Source organism: Sus scrofa, chromosome 15 (assembly GCF_000003025.6).
Source record: "Sus scrofa isolate TJ Tabasco breed Duroc chromosome 15, Sscrofa11.1, whole genome shotgun sequence".
Taxonomy (NCBI): Eukaryota; Metazoa; Chordata; class Mammalia; order Artiodactyla; family Suidae; genus Sus; species Sus scrofa.
Genome location: NC_010457.5, coordinates 30,379,436 through 30,396,559, shown reverse-complemented (window position 1 = coordinate 30,396,559; position 17,124 = coordinate 30,379,436). Strand labels below are relative to the sequence as shown.

The 17,124-nt window shown below is 53.3% G+C and overlaps 1 protein-coding gene across 4 annotated transcripts in view; it reads left to right on the top strand.

Moving 5' to 3' along the window:
* GLI2 (GLI family zinc finger 2) overlaps positions 1–17,124 on the top strand; it is a 267,745-nt gene that overhangs the window by 183,713 nt on the left and 66,908 nt on the right.

The following is a 17,124-nucleotide window of genomic DNA, read 5'->3' as shown; positions in this document are numbered from 1 at the left end:
ACGCTGAGAACAATTTAGGTAATTGTATGTCATTGAGTTGATACTCGAGTTTTTACTGCTGGTCTGCTGGGCCTGGCAGAGCAATATTATTATTATGGTGAACAATACGGACGAAGAGGCTGCTGCCCACATAGGCATTTGTTAGTCCTCTTTCGTGTCATTGGGGTGGAAGGTGGCTAGAAGGCTGGCGTGGACAGCACAGTGCAGCCTCATGTCCGTGGGGGACCCATGTGAGCAGGGACTGTCCATAGTAGGTCAGTGGTGATGCAGGAGGCCCTTCCAGCCTCGGTCTTGTGGTCTGTCTACTCAGCCACTGCTCAGCTTCAGGCTGCGAGAGGCTGCCCAGGGCAGCAGGGGTGACTGGGACCTGTCAGAGCACAGAGCATGGCCATGGTCTCAGGGTGACTCACGCCTGTGCACTTGGGCAGGCCTACCAATAGGCCACACGTTGGCATCTGCCCTGAGCTGTGGTTTGGGGGAAACCAGTGTTATGGGAACAGCTCCTGGCTCGGGCTGGCGTTGCTGCAGCCTGGAGGTAAATTCGAGTGGGGGGTTTGGTTTGGGAATCTAATTTTGCCCAGAAAGGAAAAGGCATCAACTGCCTGGCAGAGCACCGCATTGCATGGCTGGAGGGGCAGACTGTCTGCAGAAGCACGATGCAGGGGGACAGGGACTCAGGTTAGTTCCAAAGCCCCCCTCCTCCTCTGACCAGTGAGGAGAATTGGGGTGCACTCTCTTCCAGGCTTGTGCTCAAGATCTGATCCTCAGCAGAGTGGCTGAGAGGGTGTCCTAGCTCCAGTCCCCTGTGTCACCATGAACCACAGGATTGTGACATGATACCTGTCATGGCTTCTTGGAGATAAGCACATTCTCCGCCTTTTGGCCAACTTGGTGATGAGGGTGCCACAGAGAGATCACCTAAGGATGCCTCCAGATGCAGGAAGCCCATCTGGTGTTCCCAACCTAGTTGGGCCCCCTGGCCTCTGCCTAAATGTGGCCTATTGTCCCTCCACCCCCTTAAGCTCTGCTCATTGTGGCAGCTGCCTGTCCGGCGGTCACCCTCTCTGGCTAGCCCTACCCTGTCAGTTTTGTCCCCACTGAGTTTCTGTGAACTCTTCTAAAGTGCCTTCTGAAAGGGAGAATGAAATATGCAAGGGACCCAAAGAAGGGATTTCAGGGCCCCAAACCTGGGAGCCGATGCTCAGCGGGGCAAACGCACATCCATTCACGGCGGGACTCTTGCTGGATTGTCCCCACCACACATTTACACCCACTCTGCACCCAGGGATCCCTGTGGGCAGCCACACTCGCTGGAGCAGCCCGGGACTGTAGCCACAGCAACAGCTTCTCCGTGGCGGACATGCTGGGCTTGCGCGAGAGTCCCCGCCTGGCCACTTATGGGGCCGACCATCCCTCTGGTGACCCTTGGGCTGCTGATAACACCTGCAGTCTCCCCAGGCTGTGGTTTCTTCCTTCCTCCCGTCCTGCCTGGACCTCGATCCCACGGGGCATCTGGTCCACCCCTGCCAGGGGGGCTTCCTTTGGCAGGTTAGTAGGGGCGTCTTGTCCTAATCAAGGGCTCCGTGTTTTAATTCATGCCAGTGGGGAAGGGATGGTGGCAGGAGTCGCAGACATCCATCACCCCACTTCCCAGTACCAGTCAATCGTCAGTGGGGCCTTAAAGATAATACACTTTTTGTTTAAGGCAATTACTTAATCTTGACAAACTCCTGTGATAAGCTGGGCTATTAGTGCGGCCCATCATTAATCAGCACCAAACCAGGTAGGTGCTTTTTCTGAACTGCAGTCGCTCTTGGGGACCTGGGCTGGGCCCTTTGCCACCCTCAGCACCCTCATTACCCACGCAGCATGCTAATAGCAGGCGCCCGGCACGTGCTGCGGGGGCACCGTGCCATGGTGGGGAGGGGCCTGCTTTTCACGCCAGGCAGAATGATCCATGGGGGTGATTAACAGGCCTCAGGAACACAGCTGGGGAGAACAGATAACCCCTTGTGAGGGTCCCTCCCAGACTGGCCTCCCGGACTTTGCTGGATCCCTGGGTAGCACTTAGAAGCTGCTGCGAGAAATACTCCTTCCATTGGTGGGGATGGAGGGTAGGCTTCAATTCACTTTTGGAAAGGCCACTGGTGAAGTGAAAGGACCAAGTTCAGCCCTGTGTCTCCTTGTTGCTCAGCCCTGGGACTCTGCCTTCCCAGGTCACCTGCGCCACTCTCTCCTCCATCACACTGAAGCCCCCACCCATCCCAGGCTGCCTGAAGCAAAAGCAGCTGGGCACCCAGGTCCGGCCCTCCTTCTTGGCCTCACATTTTAGCTCCATGGTCCTAGAAGAGCTTGCACAGCCCTGTTCCGCTTATGAGAATGTGGCTGCAGGGAGTTCCTGTCGTGGCTCAGCGGTAACGAATCCGACTAGTATCCATGAGGACACCAGTTCGATCCCTGGCCTTGCTCAGAGGATTAGGATCCAGTGTTGGCATGAGGTGTGGTGTGGGTCGCAGATGCGGTTTGGATCCCCTGTTGCTATGGCTTCAATTCAACCCCTGGCCTGGGAACTTCCATATGCCATAGGGGTGGCCCTTAAAAAAAATAGAACGTGGCTGAATTTCCCAAGATGGCCGGGAGGCCTGGCTGTGACACTGCTTAGCTGCGTGACTGCCTCCGGCCAGGCTCCTGACCTCTCTGTGCCCTCATCTGTACAATGGAGATGATGGTGATGAAACTAATACCTCTCGCATCAAGGGCTACATGGATTAAATCAGTTAACAAAGGTCATGGGCCCAGGAAGCCTCCAGGATGCAGGAAGCCTTGTGCATTTGCTCTTAGAACACCTTTTGTGTGTGCTGTCTTGGGGGGTGGGGGATCCGGCCAATGAACTAAGGACTCTTTGCCCTGCTTGTTCTATGACTGCTTCTGACACAGCCATGTCCACCTCAACTGTTCTGCCTGGTACTACTGTCCTAGCCACTCTGTCTCCTGTTCCTCGTCTAATACTATGTCCGCCTCAGATCGGTACAGCAGGACTTTCTCTCCTAGGTGCTAAATTAATTTATGCAGAATCTCGGTGGCTTGGCCACCCTTGAGGCCCCTTTTCCGGGAGTGAGAAAAATCCCTTCCCTCATTCACCACCTCCTTTATTCTCCCCCTCCCCCACCCCAGGCCCTGGACACTGACTTGGAAGAAATGATCCAGAGGGCTTGTCTTCAGCCTGATTTGGGGGGTAGGGGTGCAGGAGAAAGGTCCAGAACAGTGGAAGGCGCACATGATCTGCACTTGTTGAAGGCCATCTGAGTCGCTGTGAAGAGCAGGAGGTGGACTTGGCAGGGAGGAGCTTTCTCCCCGCGCTGGTAGGGGACTGGGACCTTTATGGGGTCTGCAAGGTGTCTGATCCTCCGAGGCAGATGTGGGACAGGATCGGGAGGGTGCTGGGGCCAGGAGAGGCTCTGGACTCCATCCCGCTAGTGACAGCAAGACCTCGGGGCCACCTGCCAAGCAGTGGGATCCCTACTCTGGGTCCCTGGTGCTGGGGTGAAGCTGGACCCCCAAAGCAGGACCGTGGCCCACAGAGCCTTGAATGGGATGAAAAGGCCAGGTTGCCCTTGGGCTTGTGGGAGGAAGGGCAGCTTCGGTTTCTCCAGCGCCCAACACGCGGTGTGTGGGAGTTTGCCCCTCGATGTTAAACCCTGTTTGTTTTGAAGGAAGTACACTGTGTCTGCTTTTAATTCACACACTTAGCTCATCAAAACATTGTTTTGCAAGAGGTTTTTTTTGATGTCCAGGAAGCCTTTGGAGTTTTGTTTTCCCCTCTCTTTAGCCCCTTTTATACAGTTTCATTCTAGGAAGCAAGATTCTGGGCCCCGCTCAGGGCCAGCCAGTTGGGTCACGAGGCTGTGTTTTCTGTGTCTGTTTCTCTGCCAGCAAAATAGGGGTTACGAGCTTTTCCTGGGGGTTCCGGGACGGGTCTCCAGCCCTGTGGGGTGGACAGCCAGTGTCCCTGGATAAGGGAACCATTATTGCCACCAGCAGCAGAGGGGAGGCCTCGGGCTGGCGTGTAGGGGAGGGGCTGCGGGAATGGCAAATGCCCGGGACCGTGCTCCAGACAGCTGGGTCCAGAATTACATAGAGCCAGTCCTCCCCAGGGAACTGGGCTTGTGGAGGTGTTGCAGGAGTTAGCCAGTGTTTCTGCACAGTCCCGCCCGCACAACTTTGCTTTCTGGGAACCCTCTTATTAATTCGAAGGTCTCAGGAGTTCAGACTCACCCACTGCCTTGTTTGGCAATGCCTGCCCAAGCCGATGGGGCGGGGTGTGGGCAGCAGCCCAGGATGGAATTCAGGGGGACGCTACAGACTTGCTCCACTCGGTCCCGATGGGTCAAGGGTATAGAAAGAACAACCCTGGAGCCCTTGTGACTTCAGCAGATGCAAGAGAGGGAGAATGGAGAGAAGAAAGAATCACTGCTTCTTAATTGGCTTTTTTTTTTTTTTTTATGGCTGCACTTGAGGCATATGGAAGTTCCTGTGACCTATACCACAGCTTTGACCTATACCACAGCTACAGAAACACTGCCTCCTTAACCCACTGCCCCACAGCGGGAGCTCCCTAATTGGCTAATTTAAGTGACTAAATAGAAGTTTGCAAGGAGCTCAGATTCAGAAGCAAGGAAGGCCTGAGGTTTGGGGAGACCACTCATCCCCATAATGTATACATCAATGACATTTTTATTCACCTAGATTAGAATTCAAAGCCAAAGTTCAATAATGATAACTGTTCAACCTGAGTTTTTCCGCCAGGCAGCCGTGAGCCATGTTTTGCTTCTGGGCATATCACGTGGCAATGGTTCGAGTTGAGATGAGCTGTCGGTGAAACTACACAACCAACTTGGAAGACTTAGTGCACATAAAAGAAAAAAAAATGTTAATAATTTGTTGAAAAGATGATATTTTTGATATACTAGGTCAAGGAAATTGTATATTACCTCTTTCTTTTTAGTTTTTTTTTAAATGGGGCTACTAGAAAATTTAAAATAACACAGGGTGGAGTTCCCTGGTGGCCTAGCGGTTAAGGATCTGGCATTGTCACTGCTATGGCTCAGGTCACTGCTGTGGTTTAGGTTCGATCCCTGACCCAGGGACTTTTCTGCATGCCATGGGCATGGCCCCCAAAATAAATAACATAACATAACCTGTGTGGCCCACATCATATGTCTGTGAGGCTGGGGCTGTCCTTGATGGGGGGATACCAGAGGAGACCCGTTTAAGGTAGAGGAGATTTGAGTCACACATAGTTATGGGGACCATACTGATGAGGGGCTCTGAGGAGGGGTCCTTAGGAGTCCCGGCTTCAATGAGGCAATGAAAGGCATTTGTAACCAGCTGTCTGTGGCAGGAAAGTAAGTGCCACCCTCAAACACACCCTGCAGTCAGGGGGTGTCTTGGCCAGCCTGGGGAGGTGTCAGCAGTGCCTGGTGGGGATGGTACTAGCGCTATGGCCTCCTTGAGAACCACAGCAGAGTGACCCCAGGCTCTCCTGGTGTTCTCAGGAGGGTGGGAGGCAGGGCCAAAGCACTGGACCGGGGGAACCCTTCACTGGAGCTCTACAGGAAAGGGCAGGAGCTCCCACTATGGCACAGTGGGTTAAGAATCCAACTGCAGCGGCTGGGGTTGTTGTGGAAGTGCAAGTTCAATCCTTGGCTCGGTGCAGTGGGTTAAAGGATCCTATGATGCTGTAGCCGTGGCATAGGTCAAAGCTGTGGTTTGGATTCAATCCCTGGCCCAGGAACTTTCATATGCTGAGGGTGTGCCTACTTTAAAAAAAAAAAAAAAAAAAAAAAAAAAAAAAAAAAAAAAAAAAAGGAATTCCCGCTGTGGCTCAGCAGGTTAAGAATCCAGCTAGTATCCAGGAGGATGTAGGTTTGATCCCTGGCCTCACTCAGTGGGTTAAGAATCTGGCATTGGGAGTTCCCGCCGTGGCGCAGTGGTTAACGAATCCGACTAGGAACCATGAGGTTGCGGGTTCGGTCCCTGCCCTTGCTCAGTGGGTTAACGATCCGGCGTTGCCGTGAGCTGTGGTGTAGGTTGCAGACGCGGCTCGGATCCCGTGTTGCTGTGGCTCAGGCGTAGGCCGGTGGCTACAGCTCCGATTAGACTCCTAGTCTGGGAAACTCCATATGCCGCGGGAGCGGCCCAAGAAATAGCAACAACAACAACAACAACAAAAGACAAAAAGACAAAAAAAAAAAAAAGAATCTGGCATTGCTGTGGCCGTGGTGTAGGCCAGCAGCTGCAGCTCCAATTTGACCCCTAGCCTGGGACCCTCCATATGGCAGAGGTGCAGCCTTGAAAAGGAAAGGAGAGGAAAGGTGGGTAGATGCTGGTAAAGGAAGCAGAGTGGCAGGTGACACCTTGGGGAACCAGGAGGAACAGGCAGAGGAGTGGCCCAGGCATCCTCCTGAAAGGACTAAATGTCCCACGACAAATGACAGGATAGCATTAAGCTGCCAGCTGATGGGGCTGTGGTACTAGCTGGCAGGTGAGTCTCTCAAGGGTTGACAAGACTCTGGGGCACATCCAAGCAGGCTAACCTGTGCAGCGTGGGATCCCCAGCCTCTGCAGCAGGTGGAAGGAGCACCGGGACAAGGTCACTCTTCTCTAGGCCCCCAGGCTGGGTTTGAACTTTCCCCAAGGCCTCTTAAAAGGCTGCTGGGGCTTCAAATCTATTGCAGTTTTGGGGTTCCTGCATGCTATTTCTTTGGGATAGCATCTTTGGGACCAAGATTGTTTTCAAATTTAATCAGGCTTAACCTTCTCCAAGGTTTCTTTTGGTCCTAAGAGTTCCCCCCAATCTCCCACCCCTCACCTGAAGGGGCAGGAGGTCATGGAGACAGCCATGGGGGCACTGTGGTGCCCTCCTGTGTGCCTGGCCTGCATGGGCTCTGACACGTTAGCTGGCCTCTGCTTCCCAGTTTCTCTCCCTTGTGAGTCCTATCACAACTCGCATTTTACAGATGAGGAGACTGAGACGCAGGGAGTTAAGTGCATCAGCGGTGGGGGCCAGGCTGGGTCAGGGCATCGGCTGCAGCCTCAGTGCTGTCCACCACCACCCGGAGACCCCTGGCCCAGGTTCCATCTGCCGCCTATGGCCTTTTTCCCTCATCTGACTGCTGCTTACTAAGTGGCATCTCAGTCATCACAGGCCCTGTAACAAGAACACCAGGGATGAGGGGGTGGGGATTAAACAACAAACATTCAATCCTTACAGCTCAGAAAACTGGAAAGTCAGAGATCCAGGTACCAGTAGATTCGGTGTCTGGTGACATCCCTCGGTCTGATTTATAAACCACTCGCTGCCCACTGTTCACTTGTTTGGTGGAAGGGCCAAGGGAGCTCTCTGGTTCCCTTTTATAAGGGCACTAATCTCACTCGTGGGGACTCCACCCCATGACCTAGTCACCAAAGCCCCCACCTCCAAACACCATCATATCAGGCATCAGGGTTTCAAGATAAGAATTTTGGGGCGACATAAACATTCCATCTGTAGCTGAGAAGGACGGGTCCCAAGATGCTGTGGATCCCGCCTCTCCCTGGGGCATCTAATCAACTACAGGGCTGGTCCAGCCACGGGATGCTCACTGTTGTCTGCCTGCCTCCCCATTCCGCCCTGCACATCAGCCTCGGGGCACTGCCCCCCTTCCCCGCCCGCCGTGGGGGCGCTGGTGCTGACCCCAGCCCAGTGTCCTCTCCCTACCCGGCAGCTATTTTGTCCTACTTTGTCAAGCAACACCGTCTTGGAAAGGCCAGCCGTGGCTGTGGGGTGGGCCCAGCCACTGTCTGGTTCCTGCCAAGTCCTGGGAGGAGGCAAGCCTGACTGCGAGCGGCCTGGGCCTCAGCCCACCCGACATCAGCCAGCTTGTGGTGTTGGAATTTCCTGTCTGATTTTCATTCCCACCCATCTATCCCTGCCCAGCACCAAGTGAGACAAAAACGCTTTTTAATTGCTTGCTCTAGAGTGCCATTCAGGATACTATTATTCTTATTAAGGGCTTCCTGCGGGGCAGTGCTTGGGCATCCAGGAGAGGCCTCTGGAAGCAGCCTATCCCTGGGATTATTATTGCAGATAACAGCATCATTTGCATCAGGCTTGCCTGCAGGAACGAGGCTTCCCTGGATTCGGTGCTTTTCTTCCGCCAGTTCTGGGGCTGCTTCGGCCCATGACTTGGTTTCCACCGGGAGAGGCCTGGGCCCTCTGAGTCCGCACGTCGGAAGGGTTGGCTTTTGAGACCAGGTTTCAGACAGGGCCGAGGCCACCCCAGTGAAGGGAAGTGTGCACAGATGCCACCTGCATGATTTCTCCAGCCCTGCCTGCCCCTTCCTTCCCGTACTTGGAAAAGCACAGACACGGGGTCGCGTTTCTTATGATCCTCCAGCCATTTGGAGCCAGTGCTCAGAAGCCCTGGTAAATGAGATGGCGCCATGGACACCAGGATTCAGATGTCACACCAGGGTCATCTCTCTCAACACCCGGCTGAATTTCTCCAGCTGCAGACATTCTTCTCCACTTAGTACGATGCATAGTAGGCACAAAAAGAGACACAAATAGGAAAGCATCTCTTAATTACTTACTGGTCCCAGTGGGAACTCTGGGGCTACAGGCAGGTGCTGGAAGTAAAAAGGCTAATACAAGCCAGCCATTTGCCCAGTGGGGTTCCCGGCAAGCTTTGTCAGCGTCACCTGGGCACTTTTTTTTTTTTTAATGGCCGCACTGTGCCATGCAGAAGTTCCTGGGACTAGGGGTTGAATCGGAGCTGCAGCCGCAGGCCTATGCTACAACCATAGCAATGCCAGAGCCAAGCAACATCTGCAACCTACACTGCAGCTTGCAGCAAGTCTGGATCCTTAACCCACTGAGTGAGGCCAGGAAGTGAACCATCATTCTCATGGGCACTATGTCAGGTTCTTAACCTGCCGAGCCACAGTGGAAACTTCAACCTGGGCACTTTTTATCAATGCAGATTCTCAGGCCCACTGAGGCCACCCCTCTGGAGGTGGGGCCCAGCAGTGGTGTTTTAACAAAGCCAGCGGGTGACTCTCGGGTCTGAGAATCCCTGAGGTTAGCTCCTGGAAGGTGCTCCATCGTGTCTCTTGTGGTGGATATCTGTATCCCATCACTGAAGCCCTGAGAGGCCCCAGAAAGAGAGGAGTTTCCTGGTGGCTCTGTGAGTTAAGGATCCAGGGCTGTCACTGCTGTATCATGGGTTCAGTCCCTGGCCCAGGAACTTCCACATGCTGTAAGCATGGCCAGGAGGGAAAAAAAAGAAAAAATACAGGAGGGGTCCGGTGGTTTTTTTGCTAGCACTCATTGGGTACAGTTCCATGTGAGGGCGCTAGTGAGTCTCCTGGACTCATCCACATTGCCTTCCAGCCTGAGGAACCCATCATCCTCCCACTTCTGTCCAGCTCTCCCAGTCCTGGCCCTTTGAGGGCTCAGCTCCAAAACCACCTCTTCCAGGGAGCCTTCCTGGCTGCCCTGGGTCCTAAGGAAATCTCCCTTCCCTGACTCTGAGGCCATCTGGCAGCCTGTGCCCATGGACCCCGCTCTCAATCTTTGCAGACGGCCTCCATGGAGGTGCCCGGTGCACTGCCTGTGGGCACAGGTGGTGCTCCTTGCTGTCTGGGGCCTCCAGAGCACTTGAGCAGCAGCCCCCTGTTTTGACAGAGCGGAAGACTTAGACGGGCTGAGGGCTGTGGGTGTGACTTCCATCCTCCGGGCTGTGATGGGTCAGGGATTAAGAGTTCTAGGCTGGGTGGTGGGCAGCTCTGCTGTGGATTCCTGAGGAAGCTGATGAGCTGGACCCGGTGGGGGCTGCAGCCTGTGCAGGTCAAGGCCAGGCTATAGGAGCAACATGTCTGAACTGCATCCTGTCTCCAGGTCAAACCTGCGTGCTGAGGGAGGGAGCATCCAGTCTCTTCTGGACTGGAGCTGGTGTCGTCATTTCTGGTCCTTCTGGGGAGGCTTGAGCTCCACCTTCCCTGAGGCGTGGGTCTGGGCTCTCCATGGGGATGGGAGAGAGCATAGGGTTCGAGAGGAGCCCAGCTTCAGTGGCTGAAACAGAGACTTTAGCCACTCAGACCACGAGCTCAAATCCAGCAACAGCTCAAGGGCTGGCAGATCTTCCAGGTTAAACAGGGTACAAAACAAAAGTGCTGGTCAGGAGTTCCCTGGTGGTCAAGTGGTTAGGATTTGGCGCTTTCACTTGCTGCGGCCCAAGTTCAATATCCGGTCTGGGAACGGAGATCCCACATCAAGCCACTGTGGCCAAAAATAAAATAAAGGTGCTGATTACCATCCCTTCCGCAAATGATTAATCCTTTTTCTTTTGCAAAGCACCTTCATGCTCACAGTCCCTGAAGAGTTAAGCAGTTGAATTGACTGAGTCAGGCACTGGGCTTGGAGTAGAGGGTAGCTTTCTTGTCTCTATTGGGAAAGTCCTCCCCAGAGGCACACAGTCCAGGCCATTGATCTCCCCTTGTTTCCTGGAGGGGAGAGCTGGGTTTGAAGCCAGGAAATTGGATCATATGAGGCCCTGTCCTCTGACCCCACCCTCCAGCTCATGGGGACATCACCTGCTTGGGACCTCTCTGCCTTGGGCTTTGGCCACTGACTTTCCAAGAGCTGAGTTGTTGCTGCAGCCCAGGGAGATGTAGCTGAAGACAGAGGAGGAAGTCGTGCCCTTTTTTTTGGCTGCACCCATGGCATGCAGAAGTTCCTGGGCCAGGGATCAAGTCTGTGCCCCAGCAGTGACAACGCTGTGTCCTTAACTCCATGAGCCACCAGAGAACTCCTAAAAGCTACCTTTTGTTTGTTGATAATGATGTTTATTTTTTTCCATTATAGTTGGTTTACAGAGTTCTTTCAATTTTCTACTGTACGGCAAGGTGACCCAGTGACACATACATGTATACATTCTTTTTTCTCATATTATCATGCTCCATCATATGTGACTAGACGTAGTTCCCAGTGCTACACAGCAGAATCTCATTGCTAAAAGCTACCTTTTAAACAAAATTCACAACAGTGTTCACTGGAACCATCAAGCCGCCTGCAACTGCCTCCCCTTTGTATCTGGTCTGGGGCAATACGGCACATACTGGGGAAGAATCATGGGGGTTGTTGGAGTCTGGAGTGGCCAGCCTGAGCCTCCTGCCCGTGAACTGAGGCAGGGGGTGGGGGGGGGAGTGGCAGTGGCTTCAGCAAGGATAACTGTGTCGTGTCCAGCAAGACAGACATGTAGAAGAATCTTCCTGCAGTGCCCCTGAAGCCCATGGCCCATCATTCCTGCCCTTCCCCACTCTGAGGCAGTGGCCCCCATAGCGCACACGTCCCCTGATGATGGCGCATCTGAGATCTAGTCTGATGCATCTTGGTGTCCTGTACCCCAAAAGTTGGGGAATAGGTGACTCTTGTTCACTTCTCCTGGATTCACAGAGATGGGGAAGGGGGCTCCCACTTACTGAGCCCCTGCTCTGTGCTGACCCTGTAATATGCTCACAACCTTTGGGTTTGTCATCCTGTTTTACAGATGAAGACACTGTGGCTCAGAGCCCTTGTCACTTGCTAGCAAATGACAGAACTGGGCTTCACACCCAGTCTGTCTGGATGTGTGGCTCACCTACTTTCTACTCTTATCCCAAGTTCCTTAGACCATGGGGACAGGTCAGCCCCTTAGAATTGTCATTTGACTGATGGACAACTCAGGAGCAAGGCGGATTTCAGTCTGGCTGTCAAGCTCACTAAGCTTGACCTCAAGCCTGCTCTTCTGCTGTTTCGTTTTGCTTTTTTCCTCCACACTAGCCTCTTCCTTCTCCAAAGACACAGGTGTCTCTTGCTTCCCTGTCCTTCCATCAAGGGGAAGTGACCTGGCAAGTCATTTGCATGTTAGTGTGAATTTGTTTCCGTGACTTTCAAAGGTCCATTTCCTTTAAAAAGAAAAAAAATATATAGTGAAATAATTGCACTGGGTATGTCTTTTGTTTTGTTTTGTTTTGCTTTTTGCTTTTTTAGGGCCGCACCTGCAGCACATGGAGGTTCCCAGACTAGGGGTCGAATTGGAGATGTAGCTGCCAGCCTACTCCACAGCCGCCTCGTCTGCGACCTACACCACAGCTCACAGCAGTGCCAGATCTTCAACCCACTGAGCGAGGCCAGGGATTGAACCCGCAACCTCCTGGTTCCTAGTCGGATTCTTTTCTGCTGTGCCACGATGGGAACTTCTGTACTGGCTGTTTCTTAAGATGCAAAGAATTGTAAGGGAAAAGAACATGATCAGTTAGTCACGAATGGGGAATCCCAAGCAGAGTCCCTCATAGTTCCAGAGACATTGGGGGTCAGGAAGCCCTTTCTTGGTCCTAGAGCCATCCATCAGGCCACCCAGAGCCCATTCGCATGTCCCTCATGCAGCCGCAGCCCCAGCCTCCTACACAGCAACTCAAGTACATGGTCAGCTGCCCAAGAAGGACGGGGATCCCTGCCCTGTCCTGGCCTCTGGCCTCCTGCCCAGGCTCCATGGGCTGCACTGAGACAAGTGTCCCTCATTGTCACTTAGCCCTGTATCCGGCCAGGCCTCCTTCCAGAAACTCCCTCCCTCGGTCAGCGCCAGGGCTGGACAGCTCTTCTTGCCAAAACCCACCCCTTTCTCAGTCCCAGGCTTGGAGTCCATGTGCTCTTGTCCTGTTCCCTCCCCCAGCCTTGATGGGAATGACCACAGTAACTGGAGCCCAGGCTGACCTCTAGGAACTGGACAGCTCAGAGGGCCAGGGTGTCCCCAACTCATCCAGTCTTTCCTGGGGCCTGACTGCCTCTCCCAGGCTGGTCCCTTGGCTATGCCTCTAAGCCCTGTCCTCAGGGCAGCACCTCCCTGTTGTAGCAACACATGACTTCATCCCAGGAGAATTCCCCCAGCCTCCTGGCTGCCTGGGCACGTTTCGATGACCCAGATTCTTTGTCTGAAGCCTCTGCTGACCCTCTGCCCCATCCTCTCCAGCCAGAGTCCTTATTTACGGCACATTAACTAGAGCCTGGCTTCCAGGGAAGGTCCTCCTTGCCCCCTTTCAGCGCCCTGCTCACTCTCATGGCAAGATCCTTAAACCAAGGACACTGACGACACTAAATGTCCCCTCCCCCGGGACCACCAGCCAAGGAGCATTTGACGTTTCAACCTTAATGTGGAAAAATTCTGGAGTTTAAAAAAAAAAAGCCATCACGCCACCATCTTCCGCTCCTCAAACTGTCAGTCTTTCTGTGTAGGCTCAAAAACAAATGTGCATTTTTGTCAGAGGGAGAAGGGCGAGCCAGAGAAGTCTCATCTTAGAGTTTCTTCCTCAGAAACTTAAAAAAGAGAGAGATTTCTTTGAAATGGCATATGGTGTGTATGTGTGTGTTCCCCTATGGCGGAAGGACATGATTTCGTTTGGATTTTTTTTTTTTTAACTGAAAAAAAAAAAAAAGCCCAGAATGAAAACAATGTGTGGACGGATCTCATTCAGTGTGTCACTGGAAGGCCACCTTGTTCTTTACGTTCCTCTTTCTAAGTCCCTGGGCTGCCAATGGCCTCTGGACCCAGTGATGGCTCGGAGGCATCCAGAGTGGAACTTGCCCCCCACCTTGGCCAGGCTGAGGGGCTCCGGGTAGAGGGTCCCCCCTGAGTGTTTCCATCCAGGGTCCATGCTGGCCCAGAAGAAATGAACCAGCATCAGCCATCATCCCTCAGTTTATCTGGGCTGCAAAACTGGCCCCAGAAATGGTTGAGAGAGGACGTCCTTCTCCAGGTGGGCTCAGGTGACAGGGCTTAGGGCTGGGGGCTGAGACTCTTCACGAGGGCTGCCAGGTCAGTGAGTTTTAAAGGGAGGACCATAAAAATGAAACAGTGCCTGCATCCAGAGCCCCATCTGGGACCTGTCCAGGATCCCTCCTGGAGCCTCAGTGAGTCACCATCTGGGACAAGCGTGGCTCTTCCCGGGGGGGGGGGGGGTGATCACACAGCAGCATTGTTCTGGTAGGAAGGAACGTGGAGCTGTCTCACCCCCATTGTATAGAAGGATAATACGAGACCTAGACATGATGTCCCCAAAGTCCCAGGGCCAGTCAGTGATTCCTGGCTGATGCACACCCTGCCCCCATGCCTGACCCTACTCCTGTGTCCTTTTGAAAAGTTTCATCAGAGCATGCGATTCCCTGCTCAGGATCCCTGGGGGCTTCCCAAATCTCCCAGAAAAAAAATCCCAGACAAGGAGTTCCGTTGTGACACAACAGGGTAAGGATCTGGCATTGTCATTGCTGTATCTCCGGTTCCATCCCTGGCCCAGGAATTTCACATGCTGCTCGCACAGCCAAAAAAAAAAAAAACCAGAGGGACCTCTTCTGTCTCTCATAGCTCCACCCCTCTGCTCCAGCCCAAGTGGCCTTTGTGCTGAAATTACAGAGCTCTTCCCCTGCCTGGTTTGGTTTCCTCCTTAGCCTCTTCGCCCTGATATGATGGCATCAAGGCATTTCTGGTTTGCCCACTACCTGTCTCCTCTCCGGGGTTCTCTGTGACGGCAGCAATGTGGGCTGCTTTGTGAACACACACATCCAGGACCTGGAACAGCGCTGCTGCAGAGCAAGCATCAGGAGGATGCATGAACGAACGAAGGGCTGTTCCTACAGTGACTGCCGTCCAGACATAGCCCCCTGGGGGTGTGAATGGACTGGGTCGTTTTTCTGAGGGAGGGGTCTGGACAGCAGATCCCCAGGTTGGGCTCCTAGCCCTTTCCGCTGCTAGCTGATCGAAGGCACAGCCCTCCATCCTGGGCCAGCACTGGCCACTGCTGGGGTGGAAGTGAACGCTCAGAGGCCCTGATTGCTGAGGGCCTGCTTGGTGCTGGGTCTGAATCAGGGGAGATTGACACCAGCCGTCATTGCCTGAGCCTTGATCTCCTAGAGGTAGAAGCATGCCACTGTGAGCCTCGATGTTCTTTCCTGAGAAATGGGGATAAGAACAGGGTTGATGGTGGTCAAACTAAGGGAGATGCTATAAGCAAAGCCCCGAGAGACAGCCGACCTCCTCAAGGACGACCATCTGAGGCACATGCCCTCTGGACCTGGGCGGGGACTGCCACACTCCAGCTGCTAGCCATTGTAACATGTCCCTGCCCATGCCCGGCTCTGCTCTGTGGGGCCTTGGGTTGCCCTCCTGGCTCTGGCATCTTTCAGCCCCCTGACTTTGGGCTGAAGTCACCCTTGGCCTCATATGTGAAATGGGTACAGTAATACCTCTGCCAGCTGCCTCCAGGGGCTCTTAGATAGGCAGGGAAATGTTCAGAAATTGATAGAAGCAAGCCATGTTTCTTTTGTTAATCATACTGTAATGGGGTCCATCTGGCCACATTAAAACAGAGCCACAAAGACCCTTCCCTGCACATCTGGGGAGATGCTCACTGATTCCCTGCTGACTCCCCTGAGGATTCAGGGAAGCCCAGTTTGTCTCCAAGGCTGTAAGCAGGCCAGTGCTGGCCCTCTGCCCTCCCCAGGGTCTGCAACGAGCAGGGCGCATCTTGTCCCAAGCCCCACAGCTAGTGGATGGTATAGTCACAGTTTGATGATGGACCAGGGAGGCTCCAGATATTATTGGTAAGTCGGGCAAAGTGCTTCTTATGTGCACAGGTGCTGGGCCAGGCACCCTTCTGCAGGAACATGTTATCTTCATGGCACCCCTAAGGGTGGTCACTGCTACTTGGTTTTGGATGGACACAGGGAAATGCAGAGGGGACTCAAAGCCGGGCAGCTGGTGAGCAGCTGCCGTGCTCCAGGTCCCTGACTCCCAGAGGCTGCCTGGTCCACCTGTCCTTGTTTCCAGAGTCACAGCTGCACACCCAGCCTCGCCTGCTCGGAGCACACTGGACAGTGGGGAGAAGAGAGCAGTGGTTTCTATAGTCATCAGCTCTGGAAGGGAGCGCCCGAGCACGGGGATGGGGCCACATGCCTGTCGTGTCTCCTGGGAGCCCAAGGTGTGTGGAGTCTGCGTTTGGCAGATTGAGGGAATCAGGGTGAGCAGATTTGCTTTCTCTATCCCCAGTTGCCACGGAGGGCGTCAGGACTGTGGAATTCGGAAGATAAACTAAATATGTAAAGGGAGTTCCCTGGTGGCTCAGAGAGTTAAGGATCTGGCATTATCACTGCAGCTCCCGTAGTGCCAGTTTGATCCTTAGCCCAGGACCTTCCACAGGTCAAAGGCTCAGCCAAAAAAACCCTCCAAATTAAATATGTAAAAGTGAATGTTAAATGTTTGGAGAAAATTTTTCCTCTTGTTAAGATCTCATAAGCGTTCAACCCAAGGGTCCGTTGGCAGGTGACTGGATAACCACAATGTGGTACATCCATGCAATGAGTATTATTCAGCCTTAAAAAAGGAAATTCTGGGAGTTCCCAATGGGGCTCAGGGATAACGAACCCAACCAGTATCCATGAGGATGCAGGTTCGATCCCTGGCCCCTTCAGTGGGTTAAGGATCCGGCGATGCTGTGAGCTGAGGTATAGGTCACAAACACGGCTCTCGTTCTACCCCTAGCCTGGGAACTTCCAGCTGGTGCAGCCCTAAAAAAGAAAAAAAAAAAAGGTCAATTTTATGTTCTATATGTTTTGCCACAATAAAAAAAGAATTCTTAGCGCTTACGATACAGTACCAGGATCTGCCTGCACAGAAGCAGTTAGAAGCATTATCTGTGTGCGTTTATTACTGTAGGGCTGGCCATTCGGCTGACCTGTGCGTGGGGAAAACAAACCCATGTGATTTCTTTAAACTCTTGAGCCATGCAGACTCCACTCTCACCCGTGCTGGCCTGTGGCCTTAAGTCTGAGTGTGCATTGACTGAGAAACCTCTGCTCCTTAGCCCTTTTCCCAGTCTAACTACTTTTTTAAAGAGCCTTGTTTTCCTAAGGCCTATAATTATGTTTGCCTCTAAGGTTCCCAGGATTTTTTTTTTTTTTTTAAATAAGCAAGAGCATCCTACAATTATCACGATGATGTGTGAAGGGCAGGCCAAATGTGGACGGGGGTCGGGCACACCGTGGAAACCAGG